The sequence below is a fragment of the Plecotus auritus genome (assembly GCF_963455305.1).
Source record: "Plecotus auritus genome assembly, chromosome: 1".
Classification (NCBI taxonomy): Eukaryota; Metazoa; Chordata; class Mammalia; order Chiroptera; family Vespertilionidae; genus Plecotus; species Plecotus auritus.
Genome location: NC_137770.1, coordinates 85,789,066 through 85,801,906, shown reverse-complemented (window position 1 = coordinate 85,801,906; position 12,841 = coordinate 85,789,066). Strand labels below are relative to the sequence as shown.

The 12,841-nt window shown below is 46.2% G+C and overlaps 1 protein-coding gene across 2 annotated transcripts in view; it reads left to right on the top strand.

Annotated features, from left to right (window-relative positions):
• The first annotated feature begins 7,651 nt into the window (after nt 1-7,651).
• STXBP6 (syntaxin binding protein 6) overlaps nt 7,652-12,841 on the top strand; it is a 273,100-nt gene continuing 267,910 nt past the window's right edge. Inside the window, exon 1 of one of the 2 annotated variants that reach the window (XM_080674802.1) lies at nt 7,652-7,934. The gene's annotated coding sequence lies outside the window, so the exon portion shown is untranslated. The remainder of the gene's footprint in view (nt 7,935-12,841) is intronic. The other variant, XM_080674803.1, reaches the window with a different exon arrangement.

Below are 12,841 nucleotides of genomic sequence, written 5' to 3'. Positions count from 1 at the left end.
CCAAGGTAATAGAGCAAGAAGGTGTTGAAACAGAGGCTTAAAATCAAAGCTATTTAAAATAAAAGCCATGCCCTTTCTACCATGGCATGCTGCTTCTTAACACTGGATTACTTTATTTCTTGCTGAGGATGGTTTGATTTTTTATTGCAGTTGTTCTTATATGATACTGAGTTACATTGAATTTCTATGCAGTTAGTGATTGGTTAAATTTATGACTTTTAAGATCCTTCCAATTTCATATATCCTTCTGTTGTGGGTGGCAGGAATGGCACCAGGTTTTAGACCCTTTGGGTCAGGCCAGACCTGGGTTCAGCAACCTCAGTACTTGAGTTCTGGCTAGGAAAAGAATTCAGAGCCAAGACTCAAGCTACAAGAGAACATTCTATATAATAAAAAGCTAATATGCAAATTGACCGAATTGCTGAATGACTGGTCTCTATGATGCGCACTGACCACCAGGGGTCCGATGCTCAACGCAGGAGCTGTCCCCTAGTAGTCAGTGTGCTCCCATAGCAGAGCGCCACTCAGCCAGAAGCCAGGCTCATGGCTGGCAAGCACAGTGGTGGTGGCGGGAGCCTCTCCTGCCTCCGCAGCAGCGCTAAGGATGTCTGACTGATGGCTTAGGCTCACTCTCTGAGACATCCCGGCGGGTTCCCGAACTGCGAGAGGGCAGGCACAGGCCGGGCTGAGGGACCCCCTTCCCCGGTGCACAAATTTCGTGCACCGGGCCTCTAGTTTATTTATAAAATCACAGAGGTGGAAGAAGTAATTCATAGGAAAAATTGACTTAAGAAACAAGTTATAGAGGCAAAGGAAGGGCCCTTGGAGCTTGGGAGTGAGGAAGGTAAAGGTAAGATGCTTAGGGGAATCAGGAGGGGAAGGGAAAAGGGAATGGGAAAAGTGCAGGTGTGCTCTGGGGAGGAAGAGCACGCTGGGTCCTCTTCCTAGGGGTTTTAAGGGTAGATATTTTAGGGACCGTCCCAGGGGAAGATCTCAATAGAATATTCAGCAGCTTTCCAGGTGTGTCCTTTCAGAGTCTAGGTCTCCAATGATTGGTCAACACCAAGGTAGGTGGTCATTATCCAATGTAGCTGGTCCTGATGTCAGCCGTGGGGTCACTTGTCTGGTTTTGCTGCTTTTCTGGGCCCTGGAGCTGAAATACAACTGAGGCCTAGATACTATCTCTAAGGTGGAAAGGTCAGGGGGTCCAAACCGCATGACCAGCGATATGGTAGGGGAGGAAAGGTCACCCTGGGGGTAAGGTCCCACCCTACAATTTTCCTTTTCTAGGCACCCAGGGTTTCCCACCCTGGTGACTTCTGAACCTGGCCTATGGTGGGTGCTCTGCTCTTGTCTGTCTCATTGCCTACCATACTTCCACCTCAGTGCCCTTGCACATGCTGTTTTCTCTACCGGAATTCTCTTTCTTTACTTCTTTTTTGCCTACTCAACTACTTCAATTTTAATCTTCAGGCCTTAGCTTGATCATTATTTCTTCAAGAAAGTCTTCCTTTCCTTTGCCCATTATTCCTACTATATGCTTTTAGTAACATGTACCTTTGGATTGTAAAACCTATCACTAATGCAATTTTATATTATGTGTGTTTTAAATAGAAGATTATTTATCTATTTAGAGATAAGATAATGTAATGAACTATTTGACTCTTGTCCCTGATAATTCAGTCACCTTAATAGTGACAGGTTATAACTGTCATTTGTTTATGGGCTACTCCTTCTGAGCTAGGCATTGGATGATTGAAGACCCTTAAGACTTGTTCCTGGAACTCAAGGAACTAACAATCTGATTGGAAAGACATGGCTAAAACATATTAAACTATTACAGAGCAACCAAGTCCAAGGTGAAACCAAATCCTTTTGCAAGACTAAAACTTACTTGGTTTCATTTTTTCCAAGAAATGGCTTCTCATTTTAGTCTCTTATCTATATGTTGGTATATGAAAGCTAAAACAGCTTAAGGTAAAGTAATATAATTAGAGAAGCAAAAAGAAGCTTTGAGAAAGTGAAAGACCAAAAAAGATGAAAGGAAGAAATGAGAATTGCAGTTTGCCATGAGTCTCAGAAATGTTCCATCTTGTTAAGGTTCTCTCCTTGTCTTTAATATATGCCATTTTAATTATGATGTGCCTTGGTGTGGGACTCTTTGGGTTCATCTTGTTTGAAATTCTCTGCATTTCCTGGACTTGTGTGTCTTTTTCCTTCACCAGGTTAGGGAAGTTTCAGTCATTAATTCTTCAAATACGTTCTTGATTTCTTGCTCCTTATTTTCTTCTTCTGGTACCCCTATGACACAAATGTTGTTACTCTTCATATTGTCCCAAAGGTCTCTTAAACTATCTTCACTTTTTAAAATTCTTTTTTTTGCTTCTCTGATTGAGTGTTTCCTGCTACCTTGTCTTCCAAATCACTGACTCCAATCTCTGCTTCACCCAACTTACTGTTTAGTCCTTTAAGTACATTCTTTATTTCAGATATTGTATTCTTATTTATTTATGGCTTTTATCACCTTTTCTATGCTTACTCTCTTCTTGTCAAGGTTCTCACTGATTTCATCCATTCTTCTCCTAAGTTCCTTGATCATCCTTATAACCATTGTGTTGAACTCTGCTTGCCTCCATTTCATTTAGTTCCTTTTCTGGGGATTTCTCCTGTTCTTTTATTTGGGGCACGTTTCTTTGTCTCCCCATTTTTGGCTGCCTCTCTGTATTTGTTTCTGTGTATTAAGCCCCAGTCTTGGTAGAGTGGCCTTAGGAAGTAGGTGTCCTGTGGGGCTGTGATGCAGTTTCCCTGATCACCTGAGTTAGGTGCGCCAGTAATGTCCATTGTGTGGATTATGTGAGCCCTCCTGTTTGTAGTTGAGTCTTGATTAGCTATGAAGTTGACCCTGACCACAGTGTATGAGCTACTAGTCAGGGGTTGAGCCCATGAAGCAGAATCTATCCCAGCAGAGGTTGGTGCCTGCCAAGATCTCCTTTTGGGTGTACCTTTTGTGAAACTAATTGGGTCATGCTCTGATGTGGTCTGAAACCCACCACTGGGTGTATTGTTTCTGGGGTCTCTTGGGAGGGACTTCAGTGTAGGTCAATGTCAGAGGCTGCCTTTGACTGGCCCTGGGCTACCTGTTAGGAGCTACAAAGTGATTTATGGTTTCTGGCTGCCTCTGATGGGCCTGGGTACACCTGAGAGATATTAAGCTACATACCAAAGTCCTGAGGCCCAGGACAGATCAGTTAAACAACCAAGGCACCCTGAGATCCACTTTCACCTGATGGCTGCCGGTTAGGCTTAGTCACTGAAAGAGCCCCTGGCAGTAGGCGTGAGGTAGGTTCTAAGTGAGTCATGAAGTAGGAGTGAGTGGTGCTCACCAGGTTGATAGAGCTTCAAACTCGGTGACAGTACTGGGCCTCAGGGAACATTAAGGTCAGCTACCACCCATGTGTGGCCCCTTTGGTGAAGCAGGGACTCAGGGAGTATCAGGGTGAGGACAGAAGAGTTCATCAGGCTAAAACAAATTAGTATTTGGTCATGTGGAGGGAAGGCTCTTCACAGGAACAGTGGCACTGGTAGAGGCATGGGTGGGGCAGGGCTGTACTTCCTCAAGAGCCTTCCAAGAAAGTCTGCACTGCAGGCCCAGGCTGACTACATCCAGCAGACTCCTCCTCAGGGCAGGACCTTGACAAGGCAGTGCCAAAGGGAGTCAGGAGGGTGGGGCTTGTGCATTTCCCTCCAGGTGAATGAAGGGGAGGACTCAACCCAGGAAAGATGGCATCTGTGGGTGGTGTGGGAGAGGGACTCAGCACAAAGACAATGGAATCTGACCCTCTAGCCTTCTCCTTGAAGCCACACAACGTAGTCTCTCCCTGTATGATTCCAGTCTGCTCTGAGCCACCATCCTTCTGCTGGAGCCCAGAGTGTGTGATCACAAATTTTGTATGCGGACCCTTTAATAGGGCGCCTGGGTTTCTAGCAGAATTTTGTCTCTCCCTGGGCAGATGGAATCTCAGATGATTTTCACAGCCAGATGTTGTGCAGGCTGTTCTTCTAGGCACTGGTGCTTTGGGATGGGGAGCCCAGAATGAGTTTGAGAACCCCTCCTCCTCAGAGGGGACCTCCAGAGTTGAGATATCCCTTCCAATTCTCAATCACCATATGTGGGTTCGAGACCAGCCCTTTTCATGTCTCTGCCCCTCTTATCAGTCTCAATGTGCTTCTTCTTCTGCAAATCCTTGTTATAAGACTTCTGTTCAGCTAGTCTTAAGTTGGTTATTCAGGTTTATTGTTCTATATGTTAGTTGTAATTCTGATTTAGTCCTGGGAAAAGATGAGTGTAACTTCCACCTACTCTGTTGCCATCTTGAATCTCTAGTTCTGGATTCTGGAAGGCCAAGATCAGGGTTCCAGCATGGTCAGGTTCTAGAAAGGGCCCTCTTCTTTCTGTGTTCAAGGTACTTTCGCCATAGACATCTTTGCCATAAATCCATGTTTTCCTTTTCCAGAATATAATAGTAATTTAAAACTCTGTAACTTGGCATGTAAATGAACTGTAAGGTATTTTTCAGTTCTATTGTTTCATGATTAGACTTTCAGGGGAAAAATAAACACACCAAATATGCTTGTTCTCATGTGCTATATGCAAGAAACTGGCAATAATAGTTCTTGGGAAGGGAAACTTACTTTTTCTTTGTACTAAGCTTTTTTCTTTCCCACTGAGTTTTTAATATCATGTATTATTTACTACTAATACAAATAATTTAAAAAACAAATACCTTTTAAATTTAAGTAGACAAAACATTTTACTTGTTAAAGCAGAGTTCTTCCTTTATAAATGTTTACATCCTGTTCTTCTTGCTCAACCTTATCATTAGTGAATTTTAAAAATAATAATTCTTAGGAACTGTGGGAGGTGGAAGGGAGATATAGAAGGTTTTGATCATGGAAACTGCTATTTATTCTGAAAGTATTTTTAACTACATGTGATAGGTCCTGGGCTGGGTACTTCCTCCTTTCCATAACTTCTAGAAGGCTTCTTGTGTAAACACCCACACATTTTTCTGTTCTTTGAGAGTTCTGCATGCTTAAAATGCTTCCCATAGATAAGGGGTGGTCTATTCTCCATGAATTTAGCAATGAACTCACCTACATGGAGAATCACCAGGTATTAAGGAAAGTTCCAGGTGTCTCTGGTTGAGGCAGAAACTACACTGATGACCTACCTGCAGGTGAGGTAGAGGGTAGTTGTACTGGTTTGGGGAGGGAGGTAGTAATCTTGAACTAGTTCTGCCATATTGAGAAAATAAAAGATAAAGAGGAAGATTTTTTAAAAAAAAGGTGGTAGGAAGGAAGGGTGGCAATGGAAACTGATACAGGGACACTTTAACTCATAAAATTATTGTATTACACAAAAACTGATTCCAAAGATTTATAAACAGAATCCTGAACACATTAATATAATGGTATACCACCATCTAACACCCTTCAGAGCACAGGATAGGGTGAGGTAGGTCACAAAACAAGGGAACGTCAAAGACTCGGTAATCAGGATAAATATCTTCTTAAACATTTTTAAATACGTTTTTATTGATTTTTGAGAAGGGGGAAGGGAAAGATAGAGAGATAGAAACATTGATGAGAGAAAAACATGGATAGGTTGCCTCCTGCACACCCCCTACTGGGGAGCAAGCCCTCAATCTGGGCATTTGCCCTGTCTAGAAATCCAACTAGCTATGTCTTGGTTCATGGGTCAACACTCAACCACTAAGCCATCCTGGATGGACTCAGAATAAATATGTTAATAAAATATTTTAAAAATTAATGCAATAATGTATGATGGAAAATATAAACATTTAAGATAATGGTGGGGTTAGTGTTTCTGTTTTTTTTTTTTAAGACTTCAAAAGGCTTTGGGCAGGGCACTGTTAGTGACCCTGCAGAAACTACCTACTCAGGTACTCTTTTATTAATGACCAGAGGCCCGGTGCATGGATTTGTGCACACTGAAAGGAAATTAATTAGAAGGTGGCCAGCGGGGGCAGGACTGGTCTAGACAAGTAGGACATGCCCTGGAGCCAACAACCTCCCTCGGTCCCTCCCTGGCCAGCCACACCTGGGATGGTGCCATGGCTCGAAGGGTGTCTATAGAGTGAGCAGGGTCTCTCCAGCAGGTGGGGTCCCTTAGCCTGGCCTGCAGGGATTGGGCCAAAATCAGCAGTCTGATATCCCCTCAGGGGTCCTGAATTGCGAGAATACTCTGCGAAGTTGCTGTGGCTCCCCGCTGGTGGTCAGTGCATGTCATAGCTACCGGTCAGAGCATCTGCCCCCTCGTGGTCATTGCGCGTCATAGCTACTGGTCAGATGGTCACTTAGGCTTTTATATATATAGACTAGAGGTCCGGTGCATGAAATTGTGCATGGGGGGCAGTCCCTCAGCCTGGCCTGCACCCTCTTGCAATCCGGGACAACCACAGGGATCGGGCCTAAACCAGCAGTCGGACATCCCTCTCGCAATCCCGGACCGCTGGCTCCTAACAGCTCACCCTCCTGCCTTCCTAACCACTCTGCCTGCCTGCCTGCCTGATTGCCCCTAACTGCTCGCCTTCCTGCCTGATCACCCCTAACCGCCTCTGCCTCGCTCCTGCTGCGGTGGCTTTGTCCAGAAGGACATCAGGAATGACATCTGGAAGGTTGTTCAGCTGTCTTGTCTAATTAGCATATTAACCTTTTATTATTATAGATGTTTTCCAAAAGTTAATTTTCACAATCCCTTTTATATCAGTAACTTTTCTTGAATGCCCCAGCATTTATCTACAGTTCTCTTCTGTCTGAAAAACCATTTCCCTCAGTAAGTGGTAGGACTTGTATGGCAACCTGAATCATCTTGGATCCTCTCAGTTCCTCCCCAGACCGCAGTGGGCACATGGCACCTCTTTGCTAAATGAATGCAGAAATCATAGACCTCAAAGTGGCTGTCTTAAGGGTTGAGCAGGGAAGGAACCCGGGTATATTTTGTTTGGTACGGAGTGATTTTTAAAAATTGAATACATTATCAAGATTTTAAAATCAGAATGTTTTATATGAAAATAATCTAAATCTGTCATTTCTTAGAAAATTAGAAAACCTAGCAAAAGCAGGCCCAAATTCTTTCAGGATAGCAACGGGCAATTTAGAGCAGAGTGGCTCTGCCCTTAGAGCCCTCTCGTTCCCCCCCCCCCCCCCCCGCGGTTTACTCATTGACATTGCCTGCCAAGCCCCATGAACTCTGCGTTTGCCCCAAAGGCATAAAGGAGCAATGCCAACACCCATCTGTTGGGGCCATTCGTTCTCTCCTGGAGAATGTTTTCCTTGCCCTTCGAACACAGTCTTGGACAGAGGATCAGAGAAACAGCTCACCTTCCTAGCGGACAAACTTCCCACAACCCATGAAACTTGCACTGCCCTCCGCACATTGTTTGTACCAGCCCTCTGCTCCAGCGTCCCCTTCCTTGCATAGGGCCTTCCCGGGGTCCCCCACCATCTGAGCTTTGGAGCCTGGAGGCGGGTCCCCGGCCCGCAGCCGCAGCTCTCTGCCCCGGGGCCGGGAGCGCGGCTCGCCCAGGCGGCACTGGGCATGCTCAGAGGCGGCCGCGGGGGCAGGTTTGCTTCGCAGGCGCTCGCACTCGGCGGCCGGCGGGCGCGCTGCTGCAGCTGGAGCTCGGGCGCCTGGAGTTGGAGTTGCCGGGAGTTTCCCTCCCACTCCTCCCTCTTCGCGCGCGGCAGCCGAAGCTGGCGCGCGAGCCGCGAGAGGCGGCCAGCCAGCAACTGACCCGCAAAGCCTTGTCCGGAGCCCGGAGCCCCGTGCGGGGCAGCCCCCGGGGAGGAGCCTCGCTGGCTGGGACGCGTGCCTCGCACTGGCACTGCCGGGGCACGAGCCAGGCTGCACGGTAGGGCCAGGGCGTGGGGAGCGGGCGGGCGAGGCAGAGGCCAGGCCAGGGGGGATGCGGCTGCAGCAGCCGCAGCGATCGGAGCTCCAGGCGATCGGGGCTCCCTGCGTTCGGTCTGATGAGGGAGGCTGGGGCAGGGACCCCGCTGCGGGGTCGGAGGTGTAGGCAGGCGCACAGATGGATGCTTTCAAGTTGGCGGGCGGCGGGAAAGAGGGGCTGCGCGCAGCTGCTGAGTGCGCGCCGAGAGCGATTCGGGTCTCTGGTTCCCCCCAAACCTGGTACCCGGTGCGCGGGCAGGGTTGAGCAAATCACGAAGCGGAGCAGTTTCCTCCGAGAAAGTTGAGGATGGAGCCCTTATTTTCTCACCGTGCCCGCGGTACGATGGTCCTGAGAGTGCCGCCTGAAGCCCCCAGTTTGGAGGAGCTGAGTGGGTCGCGGCGCCCCTGGGCAGAGCTCCTCCACCCCCGGCTGAAATCTACGAAACACCCAGATCTTCGCTTCCCTGGCGTCGTCTAGGAAAATCATTCTTGCCAAAACTGAGGTAGGCTCCCGGGCGGCACGGCTCCCTGCCTCTAGGGCGCTTACTAGGGCGATGCCCCTTCCCCAACCTCAGAAGTGGCCAAGGGCGCCGGGTTCCTTGTTAGCCCTTGAGGTGGCCGGAATGGAGCCTCACATACATGGTGGGGCAATGTGGCTGGGGTAGGTGGCCAGCCTAAGTTTTCCTCCAGCCCTTTCCTAGTTTTACAGCACCCTACCATCCCCTCCTCCCTCCCCCCCTCCTCCCCCTTTCATCTTCGCAGAGACAAGACCTGGAGGAAGAGGTGGAGAGTTTGGGTGGACATACGCCTGGGTTGTAGCTGCCTCGGGCCCGGGTCCCAAGACTAAGAAATCCTACCCCCTTTCTATTACTCTTCCTCAGGGGTTGGGTGGGAGGTAACAGCGAAGGTGGATCCACAAGAATGTCCACTTCATCCCACTGATCTCCTAAGATCGTGTTCCGGGCGACTCCGGGACCCTGGAAATGGCATTGTGTGGATTGTGAGGGTGTGGAGGATGCTGATGGTTTCTCTTGGCTCCACTTTTTTCACTTCTTGTTTTGAGTTTTGGGGTTTTGCCTGCACGCGAGTCAGAGCTGTGCTGTCATAACCCGAGGGGGTGGGGGTGGAGGAGCTTCAACCAGGCAGTGAGCCCTGTGCGCCCGCCTCTGAGGCTGCTAGTGGGAATTGGTCCAGAAATGATTATGCAGGCTAGAAATATGCCTCTCTTTTTTGGCTGAACACCTTGGCTGTTGGGTTTGTGTGTTAATTTCTTAAAGGGGCACCCACACACTGCTCAAATACCATGTTTTAGGGGCTCCCCATTGGTGTTACCTGTTTTCCTGTGTGTTTTTCCTAGGGGTAATTTGCTCTGGTGCACATTTTCTGATGTGGGAATCCTGGAGTGGGTACATATGTTATAGAGCCAGAGAGACCAGACGTCAGGCTGTAGCTTTACAGGGCATGACTGTGCTGGCAAACTTAGCCACTCTAGACTTCAGTTTTCTCTTCTGTCAAATGGGGACATAGTGACCTTATCTCCTTTCATTGCAGGAGACTTGGGTGAGATAATGGAAGTGAAAAGTGCTCAGAAAACCTCAAAGCACTATTCATGTCTTACTGTGTTTGTGCCTTTTACTCAGTTTCTTTCTTCTTTCCTTTCTTTTTTTTTTAAAACGAACCACTTCTTTTAATTATAACAAGACATCTTAAGTCTTCTCCCCTCTGCCCACTCCTTACCAAGAGATGTAATTGCTAGGGTCTTTTGAAGTAGCTATTTATCTTCTTTTTTCTCTTCCCGTAAATCCATCTCTTTTGATGCCCCAGTCCTCATATTTACTAGTATCTGAGGGAAGCATGGTGTAGATGAGGAGACAGGGTGGGATCACCTTGTCAAGGTTCAGAGTCCTGGGCCCTGGTTTCAGATCCAAAGTTGATGAACAAGTCAGCAGACTCTAGGCTAGAGCTCTGGCTTGACCTTTAACAGTGACCTTGAACTAAGGACTCAACTTCTCCTTGGGGAAATCAGTCTGTGAGGTTAAGCAACGCTGAGCAGAGGCAAGAATAGGTGAGACTGTCCCTGACACACTTAGTAAGGGTTTCATGAGGCTCCTGACCCCCCACCCTCTGCATCTTCCCCAATCCTAGAGCAGTAGTTCTCAAACATGAGCATCAGAGTCACCTAGAGTACACCTATAGAACCACTGACCTAGGAGGTGAGAGGGAGTAAGAGAATGAGGTTTGTTCTGGAATGTCATTGTTTTAATATCTCACCTAGGAGACAGTGTTTCAGGAACTTGCCTAAACCATTTTGTATTTCCAGTACCTGTGCCTTTTACCACTGTCCTGTTTGAATCATTTCGATTGCTCTTCAAATGAATTATTTTTCACACACACACACATACACACACACGAAGATAGGATCTCCCCTCCTTTTTGTACTGTAAAGTATTTAGTCCTTGGTTCCTAGTTCATTGTTTGGTAGACTGAGGTTGGTGATCCTGTTATTGATAAATCCAACAACTATCCCATTTCCTTTCTTTGGGAATCTCAGGCATTTGGAAAGAGGAGGTTGCATAAAGTTCTAGCAGCTTGAACCTTAAATTTGGAGAACTTATGAGCAAGTTTAAAAAGAATTGCAGTGTGGTGTCTTCTCTGAATGGGCAGCTTATCCAGGCCTTGGAGCTTGTGTTGTACACCCCATGACAGATGTCCTATGGTGGTCACATCTGGGGAAGGCCTTCCATTCCTTCTGGTAGTAACTGAGATACTCTCTCACTCTCCAAGGGGGAATAAGGCCAAATATCAGGGGCAACTGTACAGCATCAGTGCTGCTGGCTATGATTTAGCTTATAAGCAAGCACTTTTGGGGCACAGCCCAATCTTAAGCTTTTCTCCTTGTCCCTTTAAGCTATGGTCCTGGGCTGGGAGCTATGACTTACGGTGGCCTAGATTGTGGCAATGATTTTTAGCTACTTTGTATCAGAGAGGCTTGGATCCTGCTTGATTCAGGAGGGTTCCCGAGATGACATCCTAAAGCAGGAATAGGTTTATGTAGCATCCACACGGACTAGGTATAAGAGGGGGGTCAACATTTAAACTAGCCTCATGTTGCTGTGCCAAGTGAAGTGCCACCTGGCCATCATGCTTTATCTCAGTTTTCCGTTTGTTCTTTGTTATGGTTTTAAAATGACTAGCACTAGGAAAACCTGTCACTAAAGCAGAAACCTATTAAGAAACTCAAGTGTAGCACTTAGTGTTAAAGTAAATAAAACTGCAAGACCCATGCCTGTCTTCCTGCCTATAATCAGCAGTCAGTGAAGAAACAATCTTCAGGTTGTAATTCTTAAGCTTTACTAGCTAATTTAAATGGTTTTGGCATTTAACATAAGTAGGGAACATTTCTGTTTTAAAATTCTTTCCCATAACTTGATGTTTATATTTTGGATGCTACGCCTACTTTCCACCACTAGGATTTTTTTCCAGTGTAGGGAAAGCTTCTTTCCTTATCACTGTTGTTCCCTCTTCTCAGCATGTGACCGTATTATATCTTTGCTCCCTTGGATAAATCTATTTTGAGCCAGTCATTATGATACTTTATTTCTCTTTGGTCGTCAGAGCTGTTGTTACTGGGTCATAGAGATTCAAGGCCCATTCCTGGAACACGGTTCCAGCCTTCCTAGAGGGTGCTTTTAAACTAAAACTTGGGTTGTATTGTACTTGCTCAATTCTAATATACATTTTTTTCACACTTCATCATTTTCCAACTTCAGAAATCCAGATGGCTCTTAAAATGATGAACACACAATGTATGGTTTCTTTTTTCTTTTTCCGTAACTTGGCACGTTAATAGACTGACTTCCAATTTTTGGCATTCTAAAACAGAGCAAATTTGGTTCTTTACCCCAGTAGAAAATATGGTTTCTACTCAGTGCTTTCCAACTGATAGAATTGAGCAGCATTTGAATGAGCTCAGCGGTTCCCAGACTATGTCGGAAGAATGATGTTGGGGTGGATGTTAATAGGTGTGCTCTTGTAAAGGGCAAATCAATTTGGAAGCAGTGCTTTTTCTTCTCTTAGAGCTTCTCCACATGTGCACCATCATATCAAAGACCCTGAGAAGTACTGCAGTCAACAGTGTCAGCAACAAAAAAACTTGGTTGTATTTATTTAATTAAACGTTTCCTGGGACATTTTGAGGATTTGTGTGTAACTTCTAGGACTCCATTACTGAACTGGCACATTCCAGCAATTCTAGCAAGTGGTTTAATAGCATGTGTGGATGGGGAAATTTTACCTAATATGTCATTAAAGTAAAGGGCATTTGCTAAATATGGATGTTAATCGATTAGTGAACTCTCCAGGTGTTTACTATTTTTTATTTCAGAGCGGAGAGAAAACACTTGAAGCTGTGGTGGCTAGCAACATCTCCATGGAGGGGCTAGAGGGAGAAGGTTGTAAGTGATGGCTGGCACTTTTGTAGAGGAAAAGGGGTGTTTCAGTTTGGTGGTGTAATGGAGCAGGAATGTGAAGACCTGAACTTAATGTCTGCATATAAATACATTTCAGAGTGCATACGAAAAGGACCATGCCCAGCACAGAGTGGTGGTCTAAAAACCTATTTATTGTTAAGGTCTTTTCTTGATTTTGTAAATTCACTGAAGGAGCAGATGAGTTCCAGTGACCACAGGAGAGCTAGTTGTGGATAAACAGGAGGGGAGGCACAACACTCAGGTTGAAAATAAGGAGGGATGCATGAGAAAGAAATGAGGAAAGAACTTGTTCTTAGTCCTTTAGAGGACAGTAGTTCCAGGTACAGAGGAATCTGGTCCAGTTGAAGAATTTTGGATATTTGGGAAAAGGGTGTTTTGG